We start from the raw sequence: 12,770 nt of genomic DNA on the forward strand, positions 1-12,770 counted from the left end.
AAAAATAAAATTAAAAAATTAGCCAGGTGCGATGGCATGTGCCTGTAGTCTGCTAGTGAGGAAGCTGAGGTGGGAGGATTGTTTGAGCCGAGAAGTTTGAGGCTGCAGTCAGCTATGATCACACCACTGCACTCTAGTCTGAGTGACAGACACCACTGCACTCAAAATGCAAAATGCACTCTAGTCTGGGTGACAGAACAAGAACCTACCTCTAAAAAAAGAAAGCCCCTTTGCCTATAAATTCCATAGAGATGAACTGACTTCAAAATTTAATATGCCCTAAAACATCTATTGTGAGCACAGATTTAGCACAAGGGTCAGAGCCTGAGTCTAGTTTATTTAATCAGTTCATTAAATAAACATATATTGAGGGCCAACTATGTACCAGGCACTGTAATAGGCACTAAGAATAAAGTATTGAACAAACGGACAAAGTACTGTCTCTGATGAAGGTTTAAAATTTAGTGGTAGGGAAGAATTGCTTATCAGTATTAGAGGGTGAATTTAGTTTCCTCTTTTCCGGCTTGTTTCTGTTTGCTGTTTTTCCCTGTTTTTTTTTTTTTTTAATAGGATCTAATTTTACCCCTATAATTTGTTGAGTGATAGAATTAAGGAGTAATGAACACTAATTCTTTCACTGATGCTAAAACCACTCTGGAAAAATCCTGCCATAATTACTGCAGCAAACACTCCAAGATCTCAAATGAGCCACAGCAGGGAATCAAAGAGTAAACAAATCATGACAGCAACCCTTGCTGCTATGTAACAACTTGAAAGTCCCAGGATCTGTCATCTGAGAGGTTTTTGGATTCATTTCCAGAGAAATTTACCATTGGATAGAGGTGTTATTCAGCATGCTGAGTCCTAAAACTTGAGCCTGCCCAGCAAGGTGTGAGCTAATGGCTCCTACAGAGTGGCCTGTGTTTTTTTATTTGCAGTTGAGGACCATCATCTCAGTAACTCCTGTGTGAGCATAGGTGATGGTCAAACTGTTTAGCAACTGGTCTGTTTTGGGCACTGACCACTCAGAACAGATGTACCTGGCTGTGCTAGACAGGGGAAAGGAGATGCTTTCATTGCTGGCATTTTAATGGAGTCCAGGACACTATGGGGAGGGGATTTAGGAAGAAGGCTAAGCCAGCAGTGGAAGACATTTGGAAGCTTGGGGCAGTGGAATTTGCCAACTGAAACAGGAAGTATTTGGATAAATTGAAGGTATGGGATGATGGGGTATGCCTGGGTTGTAGGACATGGAAGACATGAGTCTGGGGCCTGCTTAAGTTCATCCCTCAAAATGTCTTGCCTAGGGACCACTGTGATTTTCTAATAATAGCCCTTAATTCTACTCTAGATGATATCTTTTAAAGAACCTTTACTTTTTGAAAAAAGTAAAAACTTATTTTTTTGTGATGCAAAAAAATCTCACTTAAGTGTGTATTTTGTCAATGTTGAATGCAAATTTATTTATTTATTTTTTGCCCAGTCACAGCACTCGGGTTGTTTAACATGAGGGGCTGCGGCAGCTTTGTGAAATGAGCCCCTAAAACCTCTAAACCGATGAAGAGGTTAACAGTGCAAGCTACATGGTTTCAGAAAATGTGAGCACGTCCTGTGAGACTCAAGGCAGGCTCTTTATCTCAGAGGCATCTTAAATGCTGAAAGCAGGACACAGTGAACATTCAGTCTGTACTACAGTGACTGCAGGCACGACAGGGCCGTGAGCTGGAAGACCTGCCCAATGTCTTCCCTTTGCCTCTCCTGTCTTCACCCTTCCTGACCTGCAACCTGCTCTGAACTATGTGGACTGCATCTAGGGGCTCTCTTGCCTTCTGACTCCCAGGATGAGCTTGACCCACAGGGAGGCTTGGTAGGAGATTGGAGGAAGGGAAGGAGTGAGGCTGAGGGTACTCATCTCCTTGCTGCCTGGCTGTCACCTTGGGCTGACTGAAGGTCACTGCTTCCCTCCAGATGGCCCTTTCTACAGAACTCTCCCTTCTGGGGTTGTGGTGACTGTCCCACCCTCTGACCCTTCCGACATGGGTTGGCTCTGGAACCGTACAGTTGCTAGCCCTGACACTCAATTCTCCTGTGGTTTTGAATACTCTGCTGACACCTTTGTAAAGAGTTCCATTGTCAAGCCCTTCTCAGTTTGTCCTGTTTCCTGTAGGGATCCTGCCCTGTGGAGAAGACAAATCCCTCCTCCCGATTGATGCGGCAGCATGAGCTCCCTGTCCTCCCACCAGGCCATGCTACCTCTGACAACAGTGGAGACTTTGTGTCTGTTTTTACTGCCGATGTACTTTGTCTTCTGGGGTTATAGAGGGGACTTGATTTGTTCTGAGGAAAATTTTATAGTATTTGTTTAAGGAGAAATGAGTTCCGGCCCAGGAAATGGTTCTGCGAAAATGTAATAAATTCATTTTGACTTTTTAACCATATGGATAAGAAGATGGTTTCTGATACTTGGGCTGTTGGGTTTAGATTTTTTTCTTTTTTTGGTTTGTGTGCTTTTTGTCTAGTGTTGCAATTGTTCTTAAGATGGCCTCTAGAAAAATTAGCCTTGAAAAACTTGTCTGGCTGGCAAAGCACATCTTGTTCCCACCCTTTGCCTCCACATTGTTCACTCGTTTTGTCCTGATTCAAACGTTCTCCTATCACTCTCCTCCCACTTGCCCCAGCCCATTTGTGGTATAATTTGCCAAGGTCTTGTTTTCCATGGACACCCACATACATGTTGGCTGATAAAATTCAACATCTCCCAGGAGTGGCTTCATTTTTACAAGAGCCTCTTACAATTTAGAAAAGCTTCACTGTGATGGTAGAATGGCAGGTGGAGAAAATGGAATTACGATTTTGGGTATAGGGTCCATTCATGCCCTGCTTTTTCTCTTCCTCAGCCTTGATCTTGTTCCCTGGGGAGTGAGTCAGTTTGGTGCAGAGGAAGTCAAAGCAGGTCTTCAGGACCCCGCACAGCTCAGCTGAAAGAATCTGGCAGAATCATTTCGCAGCTCAAGGGGCAAGACTGACCTGAAGTCCAGGGCACTTTATTTAAGGAAAAAATTGGCAAACAAAATGCAAAACCTTGCCCTCCTCCAAGGCCTCTGGCAAGAGTGACCTTCCAGTTCAGAAGCTAAATTCTTCCCTGTTTCTCTTTATTTTTGGCAACCAAAACTTTCCTGCCTCTTATGTCTTCAAAACACATCACATCCAATTGAAAGACACACTGATGCTTCAGTAAGCAAACTGTGAAATGAATGTGAAAGAAATAAATTATTGTTTATATGCATTCCTTCAAAGGGTAGTTTGTTGTTGTTGTTGTTTCTTTTCTTTTCTTTTCTTTTCTTTTTACTTTTTTTATTATACTTTAAGTTCTAGGGTACGTGTGCACAACGTGCATGTTTATTACATATGTATGAATGTGCCATGTTGGTGTGCTGCATCCATTAACTCATCATTTACATTAGGTATATCTCCTAATGCTATCCCTCCTCCTTCCCCCCACCCCACAACAGGCCCCGGTGTGTGATGTTCCCCCTCCTGTGTCCAAGTGTTCTCATTGTTCAATTCCCACATATGAGTGAGAACACTGGGTGTTCGGTTTTTTTTTTTTTTTTTGCTAAGAGACGGAGTCTCACTCTGTCACCCAAGCTAGAACGCAGTGGCGCGATCTCGGCTCACTGCAACCTCTGCCTCCCAGGTTCTAGCAATTCTCCTGCCTCAGCCTCCCAAGTAGCTGGGACTACAGGCGTAGGCCGCCACGCCCGGCTAATTTTTTGTATTTTAGTGGAGACGGAGTTTCACTGTGTTGCCCAGGCTGGTCTCGAACTCCTGAGCTCAGGCAATCCACCCGCCTCGGCCTCCCAAAGTGCTAGGATTACAGGCGTGAGCCACCATGTCTGGACACTTTGGGTTTTTTTCTACATCGACACATGCAGCTCTGGTTTATTAATTTCCTCTGCTGGAAATCTCACTATTTGAAAACACCACAATTAAATTATTCACACCTGCTGATAGACAACAAAGTGTTTTCCATGCCTTTCTCTTTCAAACAACACTGCTGTGAACATTCTCTAGCTTGATGACAGGCCTGAATGTAGATGCTGTCCTTTGCCTTATCCACCATTACTCCCTGTCTTCTACCTAGTTTTTCAATGAAACCCTCCCACTTGCCCCACACCCAAGTCCCTCTACTTGGGCTCCTTGCCTCCTATTGTATGACCAGAACCTTATTCCTATGACCTGTCTGGGGACGAGCCACCTTGACTTTACCCTTGTGAACTCTTTCAGGATGAATTTCTTGTCTCTGCCTTTCAGCTTCTGGGAGGAAATGTTGGGTAAGACCCCCACCCTGAGTACCACAAAGCCTGTGAGACTTGCTCTACTTGGACCAACTCCTTCTGGCTCACACTTGACAAGAGTGTAAGCTCAGAGAGGCAAGAATGGATCTGACTTAGACAATATTATGTGCTCAGATCATGTTAGGTATAATATAAGGATGGTTTAAAAGTTATTTTGTGACTTAGCAAATGAAATTCCCATACTTTTAGGTATCAGTTGTCTTGTAGACGTATCCTAATTAAAGATAAATGGATGGACGGATGGATGGATAGATAGATAGATAGTTGATATGGTTTGGCTCTGTGTCCCCACCCAAATCTCATCTTGTAGCCCCCCTAATGCCCACGTGTTGTGGGAGGGACCCGGTGGGAAATAATTAAGTAATGAGGGTGGGTATTTCCCATGCTGTTCTCATAATAGTGAATAATTCTCACAAGATCTGATAGTTTTGAAAGCAGGAGTTTCCCTGCACAAGCTCTCTCTCTTTGCCTGCTGCCATTCATGTAAGACACAACTTGCTCCTCCTTGTCTTCCACCACGATTGTGAGGCTTCCCCAGCCATATGGAACTGTAAGTCCATTACACCTGTTTCTTTTGTAAATTGCCCAGTCTCAAGTATGTCTTTATAAGCAGCGTGAGGACAGACTAATACAATGATGGATAGGCAGATGTGTGCTAGGTCCAGTATATAGTGACTTACGGAGAGTGTAGATGTGGATGCCTTGGGAGAATCTGCTAAGCAAGGAGGAAAAGGCCTTTTGTAAACTTTGCCTGAAGAGTTTCTAAGAACAAGTCTCCTAAGCCTTAATATTTCGGAGGTAGCCCTGTGCCAAACTGTTCTGCAAGTGATGCCCACCTTGCTCTATGCATTTTTTCCAGTGTGAAGACTGGTCTTCTCAAATAGGATGCTATTCGTAAGGAAGACTTCACAAACTGCCCCCACTTCCTCCATATAATCAAGAATACACTTTCTCTAGCAACATCCTTCCACACTCACTTTCTTCTTCTTATTGTTCAACTATCAATGATCTTAGCACACACAGTTGTAAGATACTGAGAGGCCAAAGGGGGAAAGGATCTAAGTCACCTGAAATCCCACTAAACAGGGACAGCTATTGTTAACATTTGGTGGTATATTCTTTGAGAATTTTTCCAGCATGAATATATATTTATTATACGTTATAATATTTCATGTAATATCATGTGTGTATATTAGATGTAAATAAACATATACACACATACGGATGCACATGCAGCCCCCATGTTTATCTGCCTGAGTGATTTGATAAAACTCAGTTGAGTCTTTCTGTACTGTCCCTTGTTATCATCTATTTGTCTCCCAATTTTCTGTGGCTCATTCATCTCTTTGTTTATAACTTCTCCCACTTACCATTTTTTAAAGGCTTTTCCAAAAATCAAGGACTAATTTCAGTAGTTACTAATCTGCTTCAAAAAAACCATCATTAATTCCAAGTTTAACATTTTTTAACTTTCTTTTTTATTTTAAAAATTAAGATAAATTTACATACCACAAACTCACCCTTTTACATTGTACAGTTCAGTGGTTTTTGGTATATTCACAAGGCTGTGGATCCATTACTACAATCAATTTTAGAACATTTTTTTCACCACCTAAGGAAACTAACCATCAGCAGTCACTCCCCATCCCCACCTCTCCCCAGCCCCTGGCAAACACTCATCTACTTTTTGTCTGTATGGAATTCCCTATTCTGGACATATCATACACATGGAATCATAAAGTATGTGGTCTTTTTTGACTGGTTTCCTTTACTTACCATAACATTTTTGAGGTTCATCTATGTTCTAGTATGTATCAGTACTTCACTCTTTTCTATGGCTGAATCCTCGATTGTACAAATTACCATGTTTTGTTTATCTATTTATCCATTGATGGATATTTGAATTGTTTTCAAGTATTTGGCAGTATGAATAGGGCTGCTATAAACATTCATGTACAAGTATTTGCTTGAGTATCTGTTTTCAATTTGGCAGGTATATAGCTAGTAGTGGAACTGTTGGTTCACCTAGTAACTTTATGTTCCACCTTTTGAGGAACTGCCAGAATGTTTTCTGAAATGACTATTTCATTTCGCATGTCTACCAACAGTGTATGAGGGTTCTAAATTGTCCACATCCTTGCCAACACTGGTTATTGCCTGTCTTTTTTTTTTTAATCATAGCCATCCTAGTGAGTGTGAAGAGGTGACTCATAGTCATTCTGATTTGCATTTCCCTAATTAGTAATGATGATGAGTATCTTTTCTTGTGCTTACTGGCCATTTCTATATCATTTTTTGAGAAATGTCTATTCAGATCACTTTGCCCATTGTTAAACTGGGTTATCTTTTTATTATTGAAAGCTTAACTTTTTGAAACCAAATTTTTGCGACTCAGTTGCAAACTAGGCCTTCAGGAAAGATGATTTAAGAAGTATTTCTACACGCAGTAGATCTTTGTCTTCTCACTTGCTCTTAGGAGCTGAGTATACTTGACTCTTATGTGTCATATACATATACATATACTGAGTATCGGCAGTTTGCTCTGTAATTTACATGATTCATAGGGACTGAAGATAGACATATGGCCTATGAAGCAACTAGCTTGTAATCAGAATACACACTGGTAGAATTTGTCTGCATGTAGAGAACTGCAAAATGTACACTGTATGTTCCTATGGAAACATTATAGGGAAGAGATGGTTGGGTTAACGGTATTAGTTATTACACTGTCTGCCATTACATAAAATGTAATGAACAGATGAAAACTAGCAAAGTTTGCTCTATGATAAATTTAGTATAACTGAGTCCCATTACCTCACTGAATTACGAAATGGAAGTATAGTCTGTTAGAAAAGATTTCTGTCTGTGAATAAATCAAAACCACATTTTAACAATGCACCAAACCTTTTTAGAAATACCATATTTTTAAAAAGTTATATTTATGAAAAAAGTCACAAAGTACTATCAATATTAATATACTAGTTAAGTAAAAATTTAACAAAAAAGTGCAAATATAATCCAGTCCTGGAAATTCTATCTGTGTAAATATAGATCTCACTTTTCTTGAAGTTTTGAGATAGGATTTCTTGAAGTGTTTGTAACCTGGCTAAAGTTTTCAGGAATGGACATCTCCTCATGATGTCATAGGCACTTCTGAGACCTTTAGAGTGACTTTTTAACCTTCCTTAACATAAATTCTCTTGTTGATTTTCACTATCCTCACAACAAAGGTCTCAAGTCTCTCTACACCTAAGGAGCCCTATCCCTCACAGAATCCCAACTACTCCTGATCTCAACCACATACCTCTTCATCTCACTACATACAGGCTGATCTCAAAATCTCTCGTTTTGAGAGAGAAAAACACCAATTCACACAGAAATGTGCCCACAGTGTCTAGCACATAGTGAGGGATCTGCAAATGTTTGCTGGGCAAATGAAAGGATATATTTGCCACGTGAAGCCTTGTTTCCTGTCTTGATTCATCTGTTCATCCCATCATTAAATATCCATATCTAAAAATTTTGCCCACCTGTATTTACTTTCTTTCTGTAGCTTCATCCATGCTGTAATTTTTTACTGATTGCTAGTTACAGGCCACGCGAATAAGGCAGTTGTGGTAGTAGATGGGACATGGGCCCTGCTCTCATGAAGCTCCCAATTCAGCGTGGTGGGACAACAATAAGCAAGTGAGCAGGTACATTACTACCTGTGCCTCATTGCGAGTGCTCAGTGGGTCACACAGTGACTTGATAACAGCACCTCTCTATGTTCCTCATACATATGACATTTGACATTTATTGCATATCACACTGTACAGTTATTTAATTGCTTTTATGAAGGTATTGATATAGTTTGGATGTGTGTCCCCACCCAAATTTCATGTTGAATTATAATCCCCAGTGTTGGAGGTGGGGCCTGGTGGGAGGTGACTGGATCATGGGTTTGGATTTCTTATGAGTGGTTTAGCACAACAGTTCCCAAACTTTTTGGCATCAGGGACTGGTTTTGTGGAAGACAATTTTTCCATGGACTGGGACGGGGCAGAGAGGGGGTGGTTTTGGGATGATTCAAGCACATTACATTTACTGTGCACTTTATTTCTATTATTATTACCTTGTAATATTTAATGAAATAATTATACAACTCACCATAATGTAAAATCAGTGGGAGTCCTGAGCTTGCTTTCCTGCAACTAGATGGTCCCATTTGGGAGTGATGGGAGACAATGACCGGTCACCAGGCATTAGAGTCTCATAAGGAGCGTGCAACCTAGATCCCTCACATGCGCAGTTCACAATAGCGTTTGCACTCCTATGAGAATCTAATGCTGCTGCTGATCTGACAGGAGGCTGAGCTCAGGCAGTAATGAGCGATGGGGAGCAGCTGTAAATACAAATGAAACTTTGCTTGCTTGCCCGCCACTCACCTCCTGCTGTGTGGCCTGGTTTCTAACAGGCCATGGGCCAATACTGATCCGTGGCCTGGGGGTTGGGGACCTTGGTTTAGCACCATTCCCTTGGTGCTCTCTTCGTGATAGTGAGTGACTTCTCATGAGATGTAGTTGTTTAAAAGTGTGTGGCACCTTGTTCTCTCTCTCACTCCTGCTTTGGCCATGTGACATGCCTGTTGCCCCTTTGCCTTCTGCCATGATTGTAAGTTTCCCGAGGCCTCCACATAAGCTGAACGGATGCCAGGATCATGCTTCCTGTATAGCCTGCAGAACCGTGAGCCAATTAAACGTCTTTTCTTTTTTTTTAAATTATACTTTAAGTTCTAGGGTACATGTGCACAACGTGCAGGTTTGTTACACATGTATACATGTGCCATGTTGGTGTGCTGCACCCATTAACTTGTCATTTACATTAGGTATATCTCCTAATGCTATCCCTCCCCACTCTCCCCACCCCACGACAGGCCCTGGTGTGTGATGTTCCCCACCCTGTGTCCAAGTGTTCTCATTGTTCAATTCGCACCTATGAGTGAGAACATGCGGTGTTCTGTCCTTGTGATAGTTTGCTCAGAATGATGGTTTCCAGCTTCATCCACCTCTTTTTTTAATAAATTACCCAGTCTCAGATATTTCTTTATAGCACTGTGAGGATGGCCTAATACAGGTATGGATCTCCTACCTTCTCAATTCAAGATTGAAAGTGTTTTTGAAAGCAGTTGTACATAGTGGGTATTTAAACATATATTGGTCATTAGTATGTCCTTGAGTAAAAGTAATGAGAAGCACATTTAGTCCTAAAATGGCCAATTCTCAAGGCTCTGTGCAAATGGAAATTTGTCCTCATAGCTTCCTGGTATGTATAGTTAAATATCTAGCAACCAGCTAACCTCTGCTGACTTTACATTGGAATTCCACTAGCCATTCAATTTATTTAACCAAGGATAATCTCATTAGGGGTTAAAACTTATCAGAATCATGCTTAATAATCCTGGCATTGTTTTACATTAACTAGGCATTAGAGTTTAGCTCTTAGTCTAAAGAAGGGTGAGCCACATGTTGCAGGTGAAGTAAAAGGGAGAGAAGAATGATTTGGAACCCTTAATTTCAATAAGGTTATGGGGAGAGGTGCTGTGTGCTTATATTAATTTTGAATTATATCATGTGTCCATTAAGTTCAGAAACATTTCTAGGTAGATGCCTATTAAGTGAGAGCTGCCACTCAGACTACGTTATTCTTTTAGAAGAGTCCTTCTTCATCCCTTAATAGACTTAATAACACAATTTGCCATATCCAATTTTCATAACATCAGAACTCATTTACAGATTAACTGCAATTCTTTGTGAAGTAAGGAATAAAGAGGAGGCTAACATAATTTAGCCCAGCAAATCCCCTTTTTATGATTAATGGGAATAGATCCTCAAGGCTTCTTAAGCAGAAAAGGCTCTTAGGAGAGAAATACCTGTGCCAATAACACAGGCTCTATGTGCCTGTGCTTCTAAGTAGAAGTCATCTGGGTTGCTTTCCTCCTTGGTCCACACAAATGTGAACGTTTCTCCAGGTTCTTCTGGAGACATTATTCCAGTAGTCCTGATAGCTGTTTGGAGGTCTTCAACTGTTGTTAGGTAGAGTTGGCCAATTATCACACATGACTGAGTGTGTACTTTAAGGATATTGTACTACCTCAAACTCATGACTACCAACTCCCACTGCATTTGTTGATGATTTTTTTTTTACATGAGAAAGACTAACATGTTGGTCCATGGTCTCATGACAAACAAGGGGCTTTGATGGTATTCTGACCAGATCAGTACTTACAGTCTTCCAGACAAATGAAACCTTTGTGAAGAGAATTTTGCTAAATTTAACCACCATCTATATATGTGCTAGGTCAAATAAGGAACAACTCATAATGGCTGACCTAAAGAAACTGAGGCACTGATTCTACCTGAGCCTAAATCCCAGAGTCAGGTGGCCAAATAGTGCCTCTTCCAGTGAAATGTTACTGCCGACAAAAATATTTTCCCCTCTGTAAATTGTGATGTAGTGTTCTATATAGTAGACAGATTTCCACACAGATAGATTTGACTGTTAGTGTTATAAACAAGAGAAGGAAGGAACAACAGAGAAAGAAGCAATAAAGAAGAAGGCAATCAGAAGAAGCAATTTCATCTTAAACTTAAACTACCATCCAGAGTAGTCTATGGTCTTGTATTTACTGGGAGCATGAAATAAGCTCATTCTGTCATATGCAGTTGATCATTTAGCACTGGGATGGAGCTGCTTTATTTCACACAGAAACAAAGGACTGGAAAACATTTTGCTCAACAGCAGGAGGCCTTTGCTGTTTCCACAGTGATAGATTTCATTTAGATAATTGAGCAGGTGGGATCTCAAGGGCTGAAAAGTGAAGTCTTAAATAAGTTAGGGAATCTGTCCAAGTTCACGGAATCTAAGAAGGGCAGAGGCAGGATTTAAACCCCTGTGGGCTCAGATTTCACAAACCACGCTCTTAACCTCATTGGCACTGCCTTTGGGATACAATGATCTCTCAGAAGTATTTTTAAATTATACTGCAACCTTCTTAGCATTCCTGTTTCTCAGATTTTCCATATGTGAAACAGTTAATGTGGGAAATAATAGTTTGTGGAATACAGACACCATAAACACACTCTTCTTGTTTACCCACTTTTAAACAATTATAAAACCATGCTCATAGTTAGCAACAACCTGAGACATTCTCTAGCCCCTCTCCCACCGAAGGAAAAGAATTCCCTCTTCAACTGGAAGTTGCGACCCCTACTTCCAGCCGTGGTGTGAACACATCAAATGCGGAGTAGGCACTACCCTGCCAAGTGTCCACTCACTGCAGAGAGCTCCAATTGCTGGAAAAACCCGGCCACCTTATAAGCTCATTTCACTGCTCCTAGTTTTGTCATTTGGAGTAAGGAAGAATCTCCTTCTCCTGCTTTCATATGACAGTCCATTAAAGAACAGACAGTCACCACGTTCCTCTGAGAATTTCTCTTCTACAGGAAACAGCATGTAATTAGTTGTCACATTCTCTGGTTTCATCAGTCTGTTTCCTTGTCGCCCCCCAATGGACACCCAGTGAGTTGCCAATGTCTCTTGTCAAAGGTATTAAGACATCACAGAACTGGCTACAGGGCTCTTGATATATCCTGGCCTTAAGTCTCAGGTTCTCCAACAAAACTGGCAGCCTGTGGTATGCCTTCTGGGGCCAGAGAGTGTGGCATGATCCCAGGTCCTGAGTCTCTCTCTCAACGAGCCCATCATATTGGCTTAACCAAAGCCAACGGTCTTCAGGACACAGAAAAGGGAGTCCCTTAGACTCCAGGTTTTTTTCCCTTCAGTTCACACTGGGAGAAGGGTCATAGAGCTCCAGTGAAATCTGGTCCTGTTAGATCATTTGTGGTTGGCTGCAGATGCACATGTGGGCATGTGATAGTTTTGATTTAGATAAAAAGCCCACAACTGAGTGGAGTGTTGAAACCTCAGGGTTATAGACTGGTGTATCTGTGAGAAAACCACAACAAGTATGGTATTCGAAGGACCCTACCATCTTCTTTTGCCAAGTTATTCATTCAGAGCCTAGAAGTTTTCAAAGTATTGTCCCCAACTGAAAGAAACCCTGTGATAACTTGAATTTATTTGTATAGAAGTAACTCTACAGTGGATCAGACTAGATGTCAAATGACCATCTCTACTTAGGGTCTGAATTCCAAGGCATCAGAAAGTTTGCCCTTACCTATAAGACCTTGCTCTTTTAGATTCCTGGGATGATATAAAGAATTCCTGATAATTGGAATAACTGGAATTCGTGATAATTGAGAATTCCTGATAGTTGACTGATTAAAAAGTTATCCTCAGAAGAGTATTTGAATTTAAGTGGGAGACCCTTAAACTTTCAAGATAAAAACTGGCCAGGCACGGTGGCTCACG

General features: G+C 41.2%; 1 protein-coding gene across 2 annotated transcripts in view; it reads right to left on the minus strand.

Annotated features, from left to right (window-relative positions):
* PRLR (prolactin receptor) overlaps positions 1-12,770 on the minus strand; it is a 164,226-nt gene that overhangs the window by 106,331 nt on the left and 45,125 nt on the right. The window lies entirely within an intron of this gene.

Source organism: Gorilla gorilla, chromosome 19, assembly GCF_029281585.2.
Source record: "Gorilla gorilla gorilla isolate KB3781 chromosome 19, NHGRI_mGorGor1-v2.1_pri, whole genome shotgun sequence".
Taxonomy (NCBI): domain Eukaryota; kingdom Metazoa; phylum Chordata; class Mammalia; order Primates; family Hominidae; genus Gorilla; species Gorilla gorilla.